We start from the raw sequence: 8,774 nt of genomic DNA on the forward strand, positions 1-8,774 counted from the left end.
TTGCAGTCGGGCTATGTTGAGGACTCTGCTAATGGGGGCTAATACATTGATACTGCAAGAAGAATAGTCAATGTTATGACCTTGCCACAGGAAACATGTGGTCATAGTTTCTGGCTGTTGAGTTGAATCTGATAAATTAAAAGAAATTAAGATATAAACGATATTGGATTTTGACACTGCATGTTTTCATGACTGAAATATAAAATAGAGAACTAATTAAACTTCGACCTAGCTATGTTGAGAACCCCGCCAATGGGGGCAGATACGTTGGCAATTGACTGTCCTAAAGGACTCACCACAAGAAGGTCGGTGTTGATGATCCTACCACCGGGAGAATGTGGTCATAGTACAGGATCGACAAGATGAATTGAATATGTGAAAGAATCTCGAAACTGTGAAAAGAATCTTAAGAATTTAAGAAATATTTGACTTGTACCTTAGAACTGCATATATATTTATTTTCTACATATTATTGCTTGATTTATCTAGCTAATGTGTTCATTACTTACTGGGTTGTTTAGCTCATTATACAATTTCTTGTTGTTTTACAGATTTCGAGAACTACTCTATTGGGGTTCCAAAATGAGAGAGCAACTAGAAGAATTATGGCACAAGTTATCTTAGATTAGGGTTATTTAAGTTGATCTATTATCTTGGACATTTATTATGATTGTTGGACATTGCAAGGTTTTGTTATTTTAAGAACTAGGTTTCTGCATATTGGTAAATTATTATTCCGCTGCGTATTTAGAACTGTGAAACCTTATGACTTGAGTTAGTCGATGGAATAAGATTGCATTTATTCAGTTAAATTATTTTAGATTTATATAATTAAGATGTTTGGTTTAGATGCCTTGCACGCTCGTGGGGAGAGTTTCCCTCGGATGTGCGGTAGTTGGCGCGACCCCCGGCTCGCGATCTCGGGCCGAGGGCATAACAACTTAAGTGGTATCAGAGCTTAGGTTTAAGATTACTTGGAAATAATGATTAGTCATATCAGAGCTTAGCTTTTAGGATTATGAGAATTTGTCAGAAAGTTTGAGAGATGGGGCAAGAAGATAAATATCTTTGTTTACTTTTGTTAGTGATAAATTTGTGTTATCTTATCTAAATTTAGTGATGCTGAAATCAGAATGCTAGCTAACTGTGTTTATAACCAAAGTATGAATAGACTATTTTGAGAGTTTTCTTGGTGGAGTAATTTGTATTCCAAGATATTATTAATTGGATTTTGACTAAGTTAAGTAAAAGAGTACTAGTCTTAGAATATTATCGTGCAATGTAAGTATTTTGGATGTTCAAATTGATATTGGGTACTATGATGTTACTTCTAGCTTGAAGTTAATTAATTCGGTGACAAGTTAAGGTTCATATATAAAATGTTATTTAAGGTTTGGGTTAATATATATATATATATGATATTCATTAAAATAATCTTCGAGGATTGAAAACTGTATATGGATCATGTATGAAACTCCTGTGTAGATGGAGAATATATTTGGGATGAAATTCCAGAATTATTCTTGGGCTTTACCGAGAATTTGAAATTTTAGATCTTTTCGAATTACAATGTAGATTAGGATTTTGATTGGAAGTGATTTAGTAAATTATGAGAATATTGGTTGTTTAAATTATTTTAAGATGATCAACGATATTAACTCTGTGATTGGAAAATATTTTTTGATGGGTTTCTTTGTTAAGGAGAATTTTGCTGTCAAAGAAAAGAGTAGTATTTTTGATTTTGACTAATATGAATATTATCGTGTTATTACTAGGTTCTCCTATCTACTGTAAAAATAAATAAAAAATAGAGAGAGAGAGAGAGAGAGAGAGAGAGAGAGAGAAATCTGGCATCCCAAGTCTAGGATTTATGGTTCTTGCATTAGCTGATCTTGGATTTGGAATGTTTTAGCATAAATCTCTTTTCTCTTAAATTTGTAGCTTATGCTTTGGACAGAATTAAGGAATAATTATCAATCTTGAAGAAATAATTTTATTGGAGATTGTAAAGTAGTCATCTTGGTGGAATTATTAATAATTTAAATTTTCATCTTTGGATCCAACTAATAGATTTGTTCATGTCTATCGAAAACTATGCAATGTATATGAAACTTCAATTCAAAGTTTGGATTTATAAGCCGATCTAGGGTCTTTTGTCAATATTGTTGTGGTTGCTGATAAAATCTAGATTTGCATAAAGAATTTGAATTTTAGAGGCTTACATGATTATGATGGAAGATTTTTAATAAATGCTAAAGATCTCAGTGAAGAAAACTCTAGGAGAGATGATCGAGTCGGTTTTACACATTTGTGTTGATTTAAGGTCTTTTAACTTGGTGGAGCAATGCGAAAATTCTTCTAGATGTTTTTTTTTACTTATAGGAGTTGAATTGAAATTTGGATATCTTTAGTTCATAATACAAGTTGTATTTTGATCAAAAGTTATTAGTGAATGCAAAGGATTTTGGTGGTTTGAATCAGATTGCGCAGCAAAAGCATAGTGGTCCGAATTATTTCTAAGCTGGCAAGAAGTACCATCTCTTTGATTCGGCAAGTTCTAGAAATACTTGATCTATTCTCTTGTGTAGTACGATCTCCTTGATAAATGAAAGATAATTGGTTTGATCTTTGGATGTCGTTGTTCTATTTCAGGTTCTCCAATTTTATGTTGTGCTAAGAAAATTCTTAGCATCTTGAGACTAGAATTAATGGGCTATCAATTTTGACCTTTAGTGTAGAATATCTTAGTGTAGACCTCTTTTCTTCTGAATTTGAAGCTTGAACTTCTGCAATCAATATCAACCTTCTATGTAATTGAAATAAATGGAGGTTATCCATTGACTTTGATGAATATTCTACAAGGAGTGGGTTAGAATTGTTTATGATCTAATCTTGTGATAGATTGGTTAATCAAGAGCAGTTGATAGTTTTACCAAAAAACTTGATGTTCTTATTCAAAATTAAGACATTGATTTTTATTTATGAGAGAGAGAAGTTTGATTTACATCATCCACAAAAAGAACCAAATTTGGAGGTATTGGACCTTTCTTATGATAAAATGAAGTTGTATTGATAAGTAGAATTATTGGAAGACTTAAGTTAATCTTCTAGCAGAGAAGAATGTTGTTGATTTTATGAATAATCGGAAGGTAGCTATATAATTTTCACCCGTGGGTTTTCTATTGTTGACAGTTCTTGGAATAATCTTGGGCGTCCTAAATTTAGCATTAATGAATTGATGGTTACTTGATTGGACTTAGATCTGGAACACTTTATTAATCTATCTATTTGAAAGGGCTTGAGGTTTTTCTAAGACAAAGGTTGATCATTATTTCATGGGAAAAAAATGAGAAGCATTTGATGCTAAAGCTTTCTCCTACTTACCTTTAACCGATTAAATTTCTATGTAAAATTAATCAAGAGCAATTAATTTCTTCGAAAAAAGAATTATGGCATTTTAATCCAAGGATGGAAGGTTAGTCTTATTTCGAAAGAGATCAAAAGAACTTGCTATGAATCATAGTGGAAAGGATTGAGTTTTGAGACGCCATATTTTTGCCAAAATCTTGTGAGCCTGCATTTTGAGATGGGGATTGTTTAGAAGCTCGAGAATGATATGATGTTTCCATACTTTTCAAAATTTGAAGCCTTAAGTGAGTTAATTTTGAGGACAAAATTATTTTAAGAGAATGTGAGACCCAAGCCTTTCGGCCTCACGTGTGCCGCACATGAGGGCACGCGATGAAGGGGAAACCCATCCCGAATACGCCGGAACCACTGTTTTTTTAGGGCTTCTTCTTCTCCTTGAGACCACCCAAAGAGCAGCCGCCAAACCTCATTCTAGTTTGGAGGTTCTCTTCCTTGTGCGTCACCACCAGCCGCCTGAGAGAGAGGGAGAGGGAGCCGAGAAACCACGGCATAGGTGGCCTTCTTCTTCCTTTGCTGCCGGAGAGGAAGAGAGGCGCCGAATCTTCGTCAAGGCGAAGGTAAGAGTTCCTAGCCTTTCTCTCCTCTTCTCTCAGTGCGTAGCCATGATGTGTTGTGGTTTGGAGCCAGCCGAACACCGGAAATTGGGCCCAGAAGCTCTTGCCGTCGGCCTTGTTTGCCGTCGCCGACTGTCGGGGGTGGTCGGGTTTGCTCCGCCACCTCTTGCCACCGCCGGGGCTGGCTACCACGGCCGCCCTTGGGCTCGATCGAGGAGGGAAGAAGAAGAAAGAAAAGGGGGGGAGGAGAAGAAGTCAGGAGAAGAAGTCGGGAGAAGAGAAGAGGAGGAGAAAGAAAAAGAAAGAAGAAAGAAAGGGGGGGAAGGAAGAAAGCAGTCGAGAGAAGTTTCTGGAGAAGAAGAGAAGAAAAGAAAAAAAAGAAAAGGAAAGGAAAGAAAATAAAAGGAAAAGAAAAAGAAAAGAAGAAAAAGACAAAGGAAAGAAGAAGGAAAAAAAGAAAAAATAATAAATAAATGAATAAAGAGAGGGGGTGGTTTACGGGTATCAACCCGAACTCGGGGTGCTAGGCACTTCTGCAGGATCAGCCATGGGAGGATATTAAAAATTAAGTTTTTGTATACATATATTGTGATGAATTTTAAAAGAAAAATATGATTTTTGGACATTAGGTTCTGCGAGAGATTTATGTAATTAATTGGATTTGTTGTGGATCGCGTTCGCAAGGTAAGTGATGTAACCTCTTTTCTAGATTTATCGGCAAACTATATATATGTTTTACGAATCGAATTATTCGTGATTTTGAATTTGATTCATGGATTATATGTATATTTTTAGAATATTGTATGACTCTGATTGAACGTATTTGCTTCTTATTTGAATTGTATTAAATTGCTCTGACATTGTGTCTTTCGGCCTGGAACACTAAACGTAATGTAAGAAAAGATAATGACTTGAAATAGATTCAGACTTGCAATCGGGCTATGTTGAGGACCCTGCCAATGGAGGCTAATACATTGGTACTGCAAGAAGAATAGTCGGTGATATGACTCTGCCACAGGGATCATGTGGTCATAGTTTTTGACTGTTGAGTTGAATCTGATAAATTGAAAGAAATTAAGATATGAACGATATTGGGTTTTGACACTCCATGTTTTCATGACTGGAATATGAAATAGAGAACTAATTGAATTTCGACCTGTTTATGTTGAGGACCCCGCCAATGGGGGCAGATACGTTGGCAATTGACGGTCCTGAAAGACTTACCGCAAGAAGATTAGTCGGTGTTGATGACCCTACCACAGGGAACATGTGGTCATAGTACAGGATCGATAAGATGAATTGAATATGTGAAAGAATCTCGAAACTGTGAAAATAATCTTAAGAATTTAAGAAATATTTGACTTGTACCTTAGAACTGCATATATATTTATTTTCTACATATTATTGCTTGATTTATCTAGCTAGTGTGTTCATTACTTACTGGGTTGTTTAGCTCATTATACAATTTCTTGTTGTTTTACAAATTACAAAAACTAGTCTATTGGGGTTCTAAAATGGGAGAGCAACTAGAAGGATTATGGCACAAGTTATCTTAGATTAGGGTTATTTAAGTTGATCTATTATTTTAGACATTTATTATGATTGCTGGACATTGCAAGGTTTTGTTATTTTAAAAACTAGGTTTCTGCATGCTGGTAAATTATTATTCCGCTGTGTATTTAGAACTATGAGACCTTATGACTTGAGTTAGTCGATGGAATAAGGTTGCATTTATTCAGTTAAATTATTTTAGATTTATATAATTGAGATGTTTGGTTTAAATGCCTTGCATGCTCGTAGGGAGAGTTTTCCTCGAGTGTGCGGCGGTTGGCGCGATCCCCGACTCGCGATCTCGAGCCGGAGGCATGCCAATATGTGTCTTAGCAAACCCAAACCTGATCAAGGACTCAATGGATTTTAAGATATTTGATTTCCTAGACTCAGACTTGATATGATCCTTCAATGAGTAGGATATGCAAAACAAGTTTAGATTCAAAACCCAGCAGGTCCAACTGGAATCAGCCAAATACTACCCTTACCTGCACCACATAGATGTATGCATGTTTGCATGTATGGAGAGATGGGGTGGAGGGAAAGATAGATGATGCAGTCGGAGATGGATGTTACTGGATTTTGTGGATGAGGGCTGAAGGTAACTAGGTGCCGAAAATTTTGGACTTACTGTAATTCGGGCACATCCAAGCGACGATCCAAACACGACGCACATCTAGGATGACTCGGGCTCTTGCTTCTATATCAATAGTGATGGGGGGAGAGAGAGAGAGAGAGAGAGAGTCCATTACATTAACTAATCTCCAAGGGGAAAAAGTAAACAAGATTCTATTGATATGGCCTACAATTTTGCATATATTGTACTCCTTACCTGAATTACTTGACCACTGGAATATACCCAATAACCTAGGAAAAATATTGTTTCAGAGATTAGAAATTAACCTAATCCTAAAAATAAGAAAAATGCAACCTTTCCCCGCAAATTCAATAATAAAATAAATTTATTTGTATGCAAAATGCCAAAATAATGCATATATAAGTGTGATGGAGTTGTTATGGCAGGTGAAACCATCATGTCGTTTGCTTCAAGCTCCATATACTTCGCAGACACAATGTTAACCATTTGTTTTATTGGTGGAAATGCATCCTTCCATTAAACAAAGTTATCCCTTTCAAGGGCATCTACCCCATGGAAATGGAAACGAATGGAACCTTAAGATAATACTCCATAATAATAAAATCAGGTCACCAGGACGCAACTGCCACGAAATCCAACGAAACGAATGGAGGCAGCTATTTGTTAAGTCCTCGCATGCGACACGATTATTCTGCTGTTTTGACCATTTCTATAGCATGTTCTTCTGCTCACCTAGCACAGCCCCTTCTGATTCCCCTTCTCCGTCTCTCTTTGCCTCTAATTAATCTTTGCATCCCTCTAACTCTTTCTTATCTTTTGTGGCCTATATATTTTGGTTAGGCTACCTTAGGCTGTCTGGACCACCCAGGTACATAGGTTTGGCCTCCTGTCATATGCTTAAGCTAAGGGTTAGAGACTTGATAAGCTCATATTTGGTTTGTTAATCTTACAGATAATATAGTTTAGTGAAGGTGGAGCTCATGATGCCACTCTTCCAATTTTCTATTGTAGAAGGACCAGAGTGGCCCTTTCATTATGCTTAACCTTTGAGGAAGGAGTTATAGCCTACATATGCATCTTAACTTCTTCTTCTGTCTTATTTAGATAGACAATTAACATTATATTAGTTGCAAACATATGGTTGATTAGTATATATATGTAAAGCATACATATGTCATGGGGCAGGTTACTAGAACTTGAAAATTGAAACTGTAGCCAATAATTGGACATCTTATCAGGTTATCTAACAATAGTCTGGTTTAAGTTTCTATTCCTCGAGAATGCTAATCCTTGACCATGATAATTATTGCATTGTGTTTGGATCTGGTTGTGCACAAACCTAATAGTTTTAGGGTTTGTTTCACATCATTGCTACTTTTTGTTTTTGTTTCTTCATAATTTAGTGAAATACCAAATAGAGATTGAAGTTGAAGATAATAGCCTTTGCATAAAATTTCTATTATTCTTTAATTTTATATTTCACTAAGTTTTTAGAGTAATAAACTTCTACTACCAAAAGCTCTAGAGATTTCTAAAAATTTCAAGAAACATGAGGATTGTATCATACATGTTGTTCAGTTTAGTTCATTAATTTGTCAATGCCAAATGGGTCTTAGGTTTTCTAAGAATAATAATAAAAAAAAGAAAACTTGTGAGCTTATTATGTGTAATTCTATTGTGTTTAATTTTGAAGACAGGCAATTCTTACTATCTGTAATGATGTCTCCCTTTGTTGTCCCCTGACTAAATCTTTATGGATTGTGGTTTAATATTGTGTTGGGTTAAACAGTATAATGCTTAATCAATGAGATTATTGGCTAGTGGTTCAGAATTTGAATTCCACTGGGAGCACTGCTAGACAAACCACTTTTTGACAGTCTAGACAATGGCTTCAGGAGTACAAACAAAGGTTAATTTTGCTAGTTGTAACATGCCGATTAGTTACAAAAAATTATGTCTGATGTTAAAGTTGAAATAATTAGTATTAGCAATCAAACGATTGCTACATCTTATAAAGGAAGGCATTGTTACTTGAGGACCATTAGTCTGATCCAGGAGAATCATCAAGACCACTGTATACTACAGTCCTTGATTAACGAAACATCTAACAGACAGATGGAACTATGATCTCATGACCTGAGAACCGAAAGTTAAAGTCAGATTATGGACTCATTTACATATCATGATTGATGCATATAGCTCGTGGCGATTATCGAATTTTCTCTTTTTGATGTAGATTTATAGATGGCGATTATCAAAGAATCATGAGTCTGTGTCAGTGATCATTGCGTAATATGGTGATGGTGATTATATAAACAATAAGTTGGGAGGTTTATAGATGCATTCAAAAGTTTTCGGCTTAGATGGATTCTATCCCCTCCCTAGGGGCTGGCACATGGATTCCGTTAGAACGGGAGGAACTAAAGTAAGAATTATTAAGTTGTAAAAGATTCCACTTTGCTTCTCACATGAACTTGGTTTGCTTTCTTACCTCCAAAAGTCCTCGTAGTTTATATACAAAGTAAGAAGCTTCAACATCAAGGCTTTGTGGCTACCAACATATAGTCTTCTATGAACCCGTAAAGGAGGTGTATGTGATTTGTCATCTTATAGCTGGCCACTGTGGCTGGCCTTATTTGCCC

The sequence above is a fragment of the Phoenix dactylifera genome, unplaced genomic scaffold, assembly GCF_009389715.1.
Source record: "Phoenix dactylifera cultivar Barhee BC4 unplaced genomic scaffold, palm_55x_up_171113_PBpolish2nd_filt_p 000700F, whole genome shotgun sequence".
In the NCBI taxonomy this organism is placed as follows: domain Eukaryota; kingdom Viridiplantae; phylum Streptophyta; class Magnoliopsida; order Arecales; family Arecaceae; genus Phoenix; species Phoenix dactylifera.